The following is a 12,376-nucleotide window of genomic DNA, read 5'->3' on the forward strand; positions in this document are numbered from 1 at the left end:
TCATATAATGTTAAATCAACCCTTATTTTAAAAAACAACCATCTGTGCTGCAAAAACGTATTTTAAATAAAGAAACTATCAAGATGCAAAACACTTTTAAAATATTAACACGCTATTTTTAAAGCGTAACTGAGAAGCAAAATCATTGTTCACCCCTTATCGTTACAAAAACAACCCCCGTATTTGCATCTGAATACAAACCTGCAGACTGATGCCAAAAAATGTATACATTAACTGTTGGGACATTTGTACTTTTGATTTTTTTGCTCTTTCATTATTCTCCAATGTCATGTCATTCGCTTTTGCGAAATTAACCCTTATATAAAAAATAGCCTGTATTGAAAATAACCCCCGTAATGAATATTATTTTCCAGTCTATGTGTGTATGTTCGAAAAATATAATTGACCTTTTTCGATGCACCTTTAAATGCTTTATAATCAAGTTCCAGGGTAACAATCAGATCTGTCTAGCTAGCTACAAACGAAATTTATAAGTTTTTTCTATCAGAATTTTGTGCGTTACTGGACTTTTTGGGCCTGTATTGTCGATTTTTGGGCTCCACTACTTTTTATGAAAATTCAAATTTCCAGTGAAGGTGCTGCCTTGCATCAAACCAGCACCTCTACTGTATGCAAATTTATAGAAAAAAATGAAACACGCCAGAATTTCGCGCTTTTTTTGGGCTCTTGAACGCAACAACAACCAGTTTCCAAATACCACCCTTGCTGCAAATAAAACTAACCCCTATATAATAACTGAAATTCAGAAAAAACAAAGGACACCAGAATTTTTAGGTTATTCTAGGTTACCGAATGCGCGAAAAAAATACAAAAACTACCCCTATTTTCAAAACACCACCGCCTTGTGAAAAATAAAATTTACAAAACAAAAAACGCACCAGATTTTGGGTTCATTTCCGGCTTTCGAATGCACCAAATACAAATTCAGAAAAACCACCACTATGTACAAAAACACCAACCCATTAGTAAAAACTTAAACCTCGATATTGGCGTTTTTGAAGTTCCCAAAAATCAGAGACTCCATTTACACTAGAAAATTTTAAAAATGATTATTCTGTTACAATTTCATATCTAGGTGGTAGAAAGGGCTTGATTTTGGACGTTGAGGGTTGGGACTGAAAAATTATTTGTTGACAAAATCATAACTACAAAGTAGAGAGGGGTTGATTTTAGACGTCAAGGATTGGAGCTCAAAAATCGGGGTGGGTATTTTCGAGGAGCACACAAATCATAGACTCCATTGACACTGGAAAATTGAAAAAAAAATTATTTAAAAAAATTTTCAAATCTACGTGGTAGAGAGGGTTTAATTTTAATTTTAGAGATTCTGAAGAGCCCAAGAATCAGAGACTCTAGTAACACTGCAAAAAATTCGGAAAAATATAATTTTTGGACAGAGTCGTGTTAGGCTGTTATAAAGAGGCTTTATTTTAACTATGAGGGTTGAGCCACGAGCCACGTCTCTTTTCTCACAGGTCTCGAATTCTATGCTCTTAGATCATAGAGTCTGAGGCTTTAAATCACGTAAAAATATTTTTCTAAAATCTCACGATTCCGTGAATTAATGCATTAAAATTTCCCTCCATGTAGTAACGCAGTAAAATTCTGGAAAAGAGTATTCCTACTTTGCAGATATCATCAATGTAGTCATATTTAAGTAATATCTAATCATATCTAATTATATCTATGATTTTTGGGCTCCTAAAAATACTCTCCGCGATTAGATATAAAATTGTAAAAAATAATTACGTTGACATTTTTTCAGCGTCAGTGGAGTCTCTGGTTTTTTGCATGTTTGAAAATACTTACGCCGATTTTGGGTTTTAACCCCTGACATTTAAAATCAATCCATCTCTATCACGTAGATAGGACTTTGTCAAAAAATAATCTATTTGAGAATTTTCTAGTGTCAATGGATTCTCTGATTTTTGGGCTCTTCAAAAATTCCAATATCCAGGTTTAAGTTTTTTTAATGGATTGTTGTTTTTGTATATAGCGGTCGTTTTTCTAAATTTTTATTTGGTCCATTCGAGAGCCCAACATAGGCCCAAAATTCTGGTGTTCTTTGTTTTTTCAAAATTTGAGTTTTTATATAGGGGGTAGTTTCAGTTTCAATTTATTATTTTCTAATTTTTATTTAGTGGAAGTGCAATCTTGATTAGCACCTCCACTCGAAATTTGGATTTTCACAAAAAGTAGTGGAGCCCAAAAATAGACAATAGAGCCCAAAAAAAATTTTAAAAAAAAGAAAACTTCTGATAAAAAGAAATTTGAGAATTTTGTTTGTAGAGAGGCTAGCTTGATGGATCTAATTTTGCCCTGGAAGTTGATTAAAAACATCAAAAAGTGAAAGAGCACATAAATCAAAAGGACAAGTCCCAACAGTTAATGTATACAATTTTTGGCATCAGTTGGCAAGTTTGTATTCAGATATAAATACGGGGGGTGTTTTTATAACGATTAGGGGTGAACAATAATTTTGCTCCTCAGATATGCTTTAAAAATACCGTGTTTACATTTTATAAGTGTTTTTCATCGTGATAGTTTCTTTTTTTTTACTTTTTTCCAGCATAGGGGGTTGCTTTTGAAAATAGGGGATGATTTTACAGAAATGTTGTCACTTTGGAAAGAAAGAGAAAGAAAAAAATCTAGCCTTGTCATTTTTTTAATACTTCTTTTTCTTTCAAGGGATAGTTTTTTTTTTAAATTAAGGGTCGACTTTACAAAAGCGATTTATAGCCGATTGTAAAGAAAAAAATTAGCAAAAAATCTAACCTAGTCATTTTTTTAAATTTAATGATTCTTTAATGATTTTTGTGGAGGGCATCGCTGAGTTGCTGGTAAGCTGGCGTCGCCCTGTTTTCTCGAAATCTAATTAGGCAAAAAAAATTTTTTAATAAAAAATGGCGAAAAAGTAGCAAAAAATGCAGTATGTAAAATTTTGTTTTTCGTTAGTGGCGCCGCTGAGTTGCCTGACCTATCATAAGCCATTAGTGTGGTTTCAAAATTGCAAAGATCCTTGTTCGTGCGTAATAAGGTGGAAACTAAAGTTATCAGAGTACGATTATGACGTAATATATGACACGCTCAGAGCAAAAGCGAACTAAAAAAAAAAGTTGCGGAAAAGAGAAGTAAAAACACGCGAGAGCAAAAACGTCCTAAGAATTAGCCGAGAGGTAAAAAGACGCAAGAAATGACGCCGAAAATGCGCGAACACGAATCCAAGCTCGCCCGACTTCACAAATGACGATCTATTCAGCAGCTCCTCAAATTTATTCAGGTTTTAAAATCCTGAGTTACCATAGAATCATTACATTTGTTGCGAAATAGAAAATATTTTCACCATATAATTGAATTTTTTACTAAAATGATACATTTTTAATGGAAAATGGAATGTTTAATCTTTATCTAAACAAATCATATTATATCAACAGAAAAGAATTTTTACTAAAAAGGTGGATTTTTAACGAACGAAATGAATCCTTCATTAAAGTAGATGAACTTTAAACAAGAAGAATAAATTTTTACCAATAAAAGATCAATTTTTGACTGCGAAAGATGAATTTTTTTACAAAAAAACAACAAATTTTTTAATTAAAAAAATACATTTTTAACCGATAATGATACAATCAAATTTTTTAATTCCAAAAATTAATTTTCAACAAAATATTAGAATTTTCAAAAAGACAAAATAAATTATTTTTAACCAAAACAGATGATTTTTGAAACACGAAGAATAATTTAATTAAAAAAAAAGAACTTTTAATGACTGAAAGCAATCCATTTTTAAGCCAAAAAATGTAACACAATTGTTCAATATTTAACGAAAAAATATATAAATTTTCAACTAGAAAAGATAAATTTTAAATCAAAAATGATAAAGTTATGATTTAAGTATTAAAAAATGTTTTTTGAACCAAAAAGAATCGAATTTTCAATAAAGGTTTTAAATAATCAACCAAAAGAATGAATTTTTTACCAAAAAAAAAAAATAAAAAAAAAATCCATAAAATTTTCAAATTTTTAACTTGAAAATTAACATTAAAACTAAAAAAACAAGTAATACTCTAACAATTAGATGAATTTTTAACCATATACATACTTGAATTTGAATAGAAAAGGTAAATTTTTAACAAAAAATGGAATTAATACATGTTTAGCAAAAAAAATTTATGAAAAAGCAAAAAAAAAATTAATTTTAAAATGGAAAGAAGAATTTTCAAAACAAATCAATTTTTACGAAAAAGCCGAAATTTCCACTAAAACAAAATTCTTTTTGAACCAAAAAACAATGAATTTTTAATCAAAGAAAGTAATTTTCAAACAAACATTTTTCTTAAAAAAGACGTAGTTTCAAACAAATTAGTTTTCAAAAAAACGAATTATCTATAAAATAGGTAGTTTTCAACCACAAATGCCATCGTAACATTTTCAATCAAAAAAATAATGTTAAAATTACAAATTTACCAAAAAATTTTAACCAGATAGTTGAATATGTTAACTAAAGAAGATTTTTCAACCAGGAAGGGAATAGTTTAATTTTCAGCTGAAAACAATTTTTTTAAACAAAATCATCATTATTTTTAACCAAAAATATCAGTTTTCAAACAAGAAGGAAAAGTTCCTACCAAAATAACGAACGTTCACCTGAAAAAACAAACACTTTTTAATTGAAAATTCCATTTTATGCTCAAGGTTTCAGTGGAAAAAATTAAATATCACCACAAGAATAAGATAAAAAAAAAGAATTTTCAACCAAAATGTGAATTCTGTTTCTGTAAAAAGTTTAAATAAGTACATTAAAAATCATCTTCCTATCGACAAAAAACGAGTTCAGTACATTAGACGATATCATAACAATGAATTTCAATGTTTATTTAAAAAAATTTTTCTCGTTATTCACCTCAAACGCGAACTGAATTATTAATAGAAACAATTAAGAAATTCTAACTCTTTTTTACTGAATACATTCCTTTTTAGTTTAAAACTTCTAGTATTACATTTTTTCGATTGAGGTTTCATCTTTTTTTGTTGAAAATTTTTTTATTTGGTTTAAAATGAACTTTCCTGTTAGAAATTTATATATTTAGTTTGAAAATTCAAAGGTTTTGCAAAAAAATCATCTGTTCCGTAAAAGTACTTCATTTTGACATGCAAATTTTTTTTAAAGTCGATATTTTTTTCTTTTTGGACTTAAAAAGCCTTTTTGATTGAAAATTGATCTTTGAACTGAAAATTTAACTGTTCCATTTTTTGTTAAAAATTTATCATTTTCAGTCGAAAATTCAACTATGTAGTTGAAAAATCGCCTTGATTGATAGGAAATAATTCTTCTCGTTTGAAAATTTATCTATTTTTATTAAAAATTCAGTTCTTGGGTTATAAATTCCACTCTTTCGTTGAAAATTAATTTTGTTCTTGTTGAATATTTTAATATTTTGTTATAACTTCTTTTTTCGGATAATAGTCATATTTTTACTGAAAATATAACTATTCCATTTTTGTCTGAAAATGAAAATTTTTTTTAAATACTTTCTTTTTTAGTTAAAAATCCAACTGTGTGGTGGAAAATTTATGTATTTTTTTGAATATTCGTCTTTTTTATAAGAATATTATTCTTTATGTTTGTACATTCATTTATTTGGTGAAAATGTAACTATTTTGTTGTTAATTCGATTTTTTTTAAATAAATTTTTTAAACTGAAAATGTAACTATTCCTGTTTTGGTTAAAAAGGTATCTATTTTAGTTAAAAATGTACTTCTTTCGTTGAAAATTAAACTATTGTGTTGAAAAATCAATTTTAACTATTCTATTTTTGGTTGAATATTTATTTTGTAGATTGAAATTAATTTCTAAAGTTGAAAATTGCTTTCGTGTTTGCTTCAAAATTCGTCGTTTTTAGAGAAAATTAATTTCATTGGTAAAAAATTCATTTTGTTATTACAATATTATTCTTGTTGTTTGTGCATTTACTTCTGTGCTTAAAAATTTATCTATTTTGTTTTAACTTCGATGGTCTTGCTGTTGTTCGAAACTGATTTTTTAAATTGAAAATTTAACTGTTTCATTTATGGTCTAAAATTTATATTTTACGTAAAAAATTAATTATTTTATTGATAATTTAACTATTTTGTTGAGAATATGATTGTTTTTGTGCTGAACAAAAATTCAACTGAGAATTTAACTATATAATTTTTTGTTAAAAATTTATCTTTTCTAGTTGAAAATTTATTTATTTTTTCATTGAAAATTGAAATATTTGATACAAATTTTTTTTTGCTTGAAAATTGACCGTGTTTAATTAAAACTTCATCTGTTTTGCAATTAAATTATTCTTCTTGTTTGAAAATGTATCTATTTTGGTTAAAAATTCTTTTTTTGTTGTTGTTGATAATTGAACTATTTTCTTACAAATTCATGTGTTTTCTGAAAATTAATTTTGTAAACTGAACCATGAAATGCATCATCTTCGGTTGAAATTTTTTTAAATTTGAAACTTGAACAATTAATCTGAGTTTTTATTCTTGAATATTGAATTTTCTCAGTGAAAATTCATTTTTTTTTTTGTAAAAAATTATTCTTTTTTAAAAAAAATGCATCCATTTTAATCAAGAATTCATTTCTTTCGTTGAAAAAAGACTGAATTGTATACTAAAAAAAGGCCTTTATAGTAAAAGTCATGAACTTTGCACAAAAGAAATTTATTTTCCACCAAGTGTAATTTTCTATAAAAAATTAATGTTTAATCATAGTTAAATTTTCGACCAAAAAGATTAATTTTCTTGTTGTAATTGTTAAAAATTGTTGAAATTCATTGAAAATTCCTTAGGATATTTTAAAACATCCTAAAATATTTAAAATCCTTTAAAATCTTTTGAAATTTTTCAAAGCACTTGAAAATTCCTTGAAATTTTAAAAATACCCTAAAATATTCCAAATCGTTTAAAATCTCATACTAAATTGTTGAAATCAATGGAAAATTCCTTGGAATCTATTAAAATATCCTAAGATATATCAAATCCTTTAAAATCTCATACTAAATTACTGTTATCAATTGAAAATTCCTTGGAACCTTGGAAGAATGGATTGAAAATTCATTTACATCTTTAGAAAAATCCTCAAATATTTAAAATCCTTTAAAATCTTTTGAAATCTCTTGAAAGTTCCTTAAAAATTCAAAAATAACCTAAAATAATTCAAATTTTTTACAATAACGTACTACATTATTGAAATCAATTGAAAATTCCTTGGAACATTTTTTTTTAATTTATGTATTTTATTCCAAATTTACTTTTTTTCCATAAAACTAATTGTTTTAGTAGACAGTTAAACTATTTCTATTAAAAGATAGTCAACTAGTCATTAATATTAATATAAAATGTTATAATTATAATATTAAAATTAATAATATATATAATAGTAATAATATCCATATTATATACAGCTGAAAAACATAACCTCAAAATCGAATCATGCTAGAAATTAAGAATCAGGCGAAACATTAGAATCGCCAATTTCTTTAATTTCTTTCAAATGGGGATCGAGATATAAACAGAAGACCTATGGTGGGGGTCAATCTTAGGCTCGATCTGATAGCTCTGGGAGCAGCTGATTAGATCTTTATTCGTGAATTCGGGTGAGCTCGGGTGATGTTCGCGCATTTTCGGCTTTACACGAGGCTGGTCTTCGTAGCAGCAAAGTGGGGGGAATCTTCTCCCTTCATTCTTGTGTCGTTTTACCTCTCGGCTAATTTTTAGGTCGTTTTTGCTCTCGCGTGTTTTTACTTCTCTTTTCCGCAACTTTTTTTTTTTAGTTCGCTTTTGCTCTGAGCGTGTCATATAAGACTCGTCAGATTAACGCGAATACCGACGCCTTATCCAGGAATCCGACAGACAATATCGAAAAAATTAATGACACTTAAATATTAACTACAGATCAGACCCTACTGAAAATTTACATATAGGTTCCTATATAGGTTCCTATATAGGTTACTATATAGGAACCTATATGTTTCACCTATAGGCGCCACGTATAGGAAATGGCATAAGATCCTATAAAGGATCCTATATAGGTTCCTGTATAGAACCCTACATAGGATCCTGTATATGTACCATTAGTTAAGTCATATTAGTTAGGTACCATTAGGTACCTTATTGGAAAGTGTCCTATACACGCGCCTATATAGGATCCTATGTCATTTCATATAGGTGGCACCCGTATGTAGGTTCCTATATAGGATCCTATATAGGAACCCATATAGGAATTCTCAGTAGGGTATAGAAACAAAAAATCCTGGTAAATGATTAAATCAATAAATACAAAATCCTCAAGAGTAATTAAATCAAGAAATACGAGACCCGGAGGAATTATTAAATCAAGAAATATGAAATGCTAAAGAATTATTAAATCAAGAAATACGAAATCCTAAAAAATTATTCAATCAAGAAATATGAAATGCTAAAGAATTATTAAATCAAGAAATACGAAATCCTAAAAAATTATTAAATCAAGAAAAACGAGATCCTAAAGAATTATTAAATCAAGAAATACGAAATCCTAAAGAATTATGGAATGAAGAAATACGGAATCCTAAATAATTAATTAACCAAGAAATACAAAATACTATAGAATTATAAAGTCAAGAAATAAAGAGTGAAATCACTGAAACTAAAATAAATGTTACTAACGTCGAACCTACTATAAGTGGAAACACAATTTCAAATTAAAAAAAAAAAATTGTGGAAAAGTAATCAATCCTATAATAGGAAGATAAAAAATCTAAGCATTCAAATTCCAGATGTAAGAATATTGAAGAAAATTAGTTCAATAATTACAAATCTTCTCAACAAATTAAGTACTAGTAAAGAAAGAAATGAAATAATTAAATCAAATCAACAAGAAGAATCAAAACGGAATGCTATGTTAACAAGAAGTAAATCAAGGAAACAATATCCAGACATATATGAAAATTATGAAGAAAAATATAAATATATTGCAGTAAATCTCCAAGAAGAAGAATCAAAATAACAATTAAGAAATACATATTTTGAAATCAAAAAGCGAGGCAGACCTCGTAAGGCTATGCTCAAATCATATAAAATAATTCCTCCTCTTAAAAATGAAGACAGAGGAAGCCTAAGAAATGAAGACAATTTTTAATCAGAGTATATAGAAATCCAAAAACGAGGCAGACTATGCAAGACTATGCTCAATAAACATAAGGTAATCCTCACTCCTAGAGCTAAAAAAAGAGATAGGCATAGGAAAGTAAATGTAACAAATCCTCACCAAATAAAAAACGCAGATTCCAACCCCGAATACTTCAATTATTTAAAAAATAAAGTTAGAATAAAAGAATAAGAAAATTCAATAAAGAAGAAATACAAGAATTAAGCGAAGTTGGAAATCAGAATTATAATTGAAGCACCAACGTATCAATCAAAGATAAAGAAGAACAAGATTAAGAAAAAGATGAAGAAAAAGGATAACAAAAAGAAAATGAAGATGAAGAAAATGACAATGAAGAAAATCTTGAAGAGGATAGTTACGACGAAGGAACCAAATTTTTAATAATAATTCTCTTATTAATGACGATAAAATCAATGATGCTGACAAGGCACAAATTGTTGATAATAACGAAGAAAAGGAAAATAAAATACTTCAAGATGATCTTGAATATTCAAAGGCGATAAATTCAGTAGATAATCGCCCACACCCGGAACCACCCCCTAAAGAAAGCCAAGTATCCAGCCCATGTAATGCAAACAAAAATATTATTGAATGTCGTGACAAAACGTCTATGAGAAAAGATATTACGTATATTTTACAACCACTGATATACGTACATCTGAATGTACTAGAGGAAAAGTTGACATACTACAGTTGAGAACCAAGGTGGTGAGACACCTTCAAGCATCTGCTTCACATGTTCAAATTCAGGTATGTGTCATACACGGCGAACGTGCCGATTGACCAAGGATGCTCGTGCAAAATTCCACAGGCGAGGCGTCCCGTTAAAATCTCGGATGTACAGTGCTCTCTTTCGCAATTTTTCACTTTAGGAAAAAATTTTCATTAAAATACGGATGTGTACACTCAGAAACATACGAATGTGCATATCGGGGCAAATAATATCAGCAAAATTAATTTCTAACTATTCGTCACTGTTCGATCTAAAATTCCGGTCAACTTTCATTTAAACTGAGAATTTTGTTAATGACTCATATTTTACCATAATTTTAGTCAGAATTGCCTTAGACTCACGTTGTTTCTTAAAATTCATGTTCTGTTTAATGAATTTGTCTTCTACACATTAATTTTACTAAAAATAATTTTTATTAGTTTTATTATTTTATTTAAAAAATTTAATTTAATATTATGAAATAAAATTCCTAGTTTCATTCTGATTATATTAAAAAAAAGTTAGAAGGAAATTGAATTTAGAACTTTGCCGGTAAGTAAAACTCAATAAAGTACAGAGGAATAAGTTAGATTAATTTAGTTTTTGTAACGCGAGGTGTGGCGAGAAAGGGTTGAGCTGCTAGCCGGCGACGGAAGAAGGTCAGAAATGATACCATTGGCGCCAGTCAGCGTAGGGGGGACAGACTGACGGACTTGACCGGAAGTGGGAGAGTCGAGACGAGCTCTGGGGCGTGCTCACGGCCTTCGTGCATGAAGGTGCGCGTCCGAGCCACTCTCATGACTCGGCCCGTATCCGGAATTCAGTTAGGAACCTCCATCCCCACAACTCTCCGAAGTTGCGAGTAGTGTCACTACGCGGTCAACAAAGATTTTGCCTGGTAGCCACTAGCTGCCTATCTGCTCTCTGTTCTCTGCCTAGGAAAACCTATAACAATAAAGAGTGAATAGAAATACTGCGTTGGCCTTTTACTTTCTACCCGTTCATCCTGAGCGATATCGACTTTCCTGTCAAAACAAACATGTTATAACTGCTCTTTTCAGGAGAACGGGCCATCCAAGGACAGGAGCAGGAGCTCCAGGAATTACGAGAGCGGGGCTACTTTAGCGTACCGACTTCCGACTACATTCAGCCGGCCTCCTCGAATGATATACACGCGACGCCTAGAAAAACCATACCTCCGCCAACTCCGTCTGACGAGCACCCGAATTACTTAATAGATCCCAAAAAGACCACTCATTTGAAATACACAGGCTTAAAATTCCGACCCCCCCACCCCCGGAAGCACTGTCGTATCCAGAAGATATCGAAGGACATCCCGACATCATACGTAATCACACAAAAACATAGAACAGGATTAGACAAAAACATGTTTGGGAAAACATGGAATTAGATATCCAAAAATACATTCAATTAAGCTTATAATGCCAATTAAGAAATTTGTGCGCGTAAAAACGAAACATCCTATGGTTATTCCATATGATCTAATCTGTGGAAAAAGTAGCACGAAAACCATCAAGTGAACTACCGACACTACACGATAAACTTGAAATTCACCACAACTACACAATAAAATTAATAACAAGAATACATGAAATGCGTGCGTTCAATTTTTTTCTTCTCTAAAAAAAAAATAACACAGATAAAAATAAATCAATTTTACAAAAATTCAATAACAAAAAAAAACTTTTTTATCTGTTCCATTAAAAAAAACACAACTTAAAATATTTACAAACAGTTTCTTTCTAAAAAAAAGACTGATCAAAGCAAATAAATTTCAAAATAAATGCAACAAAAAGACCTTTTTATCAAGTCCAATAAAAAAAACACACACACAACTCTGAAAATATTTTAAATTTTTTTCTCGAAAAAATAAATTTTACAATAATTCAAACGAAATTCACTTTTACCGTGCTATGTATATTTTAAACCTATCCTAAATATTCTTAAAGTGTACATATTTTCCTCCAAAAAAGGATCTTTTACTAGAAAACTAGTTAAATTATCAAAAAGCAGGTATGTAAGCCTAAATCAACGTTTGCTTACCTTTAATAGACACCTAGATAGCTAGTCTGACCATACAAATGTTGGTCTTACTAGAAGTCTGTTAACTGATACCACATGTCTTGTAATTTCAACTAGACAGATCTAGTAAGGCTAACCAGGATTCGTGTTACTCAAATAGAGCCTTTTCTGCAACGTGAAATTTTAGTAAAATCACATAGATTTAAGTTTGTGTCACTGTACATGACTTCTTACGCAGGCCAAAATAGAATCCTATGTTTTTTATGCATCACGAAACCTTATCATCAAAGGGCGTGTAGTATTATAGTATATATATATATATATATACAGTCTGTCAAGTTAAAGCGTGGGTGGCTTTACTCGCAGTCGGTAAGGTGTATCGACATGATTTTGGTGTCAAAATATTAAG

The sequence above is a fragment of the Belonocnema kinseyi genome, chromosome 1, assembly GCF_010883055.1.
Source record: "Belonocnema kinseyi isolate 2016_QV_RU_SX_M_011 chromosome 1, B_treatae_v1, whole genome shotgun sequence".
NCBI classification, from domain to species: domain Eukaryota; kingdom Metazoa; phylum Arthropoda; class Insecta; order Hymenoptera; family Cynipidae; genus Belonocnema; species Belonocnema kinseyi.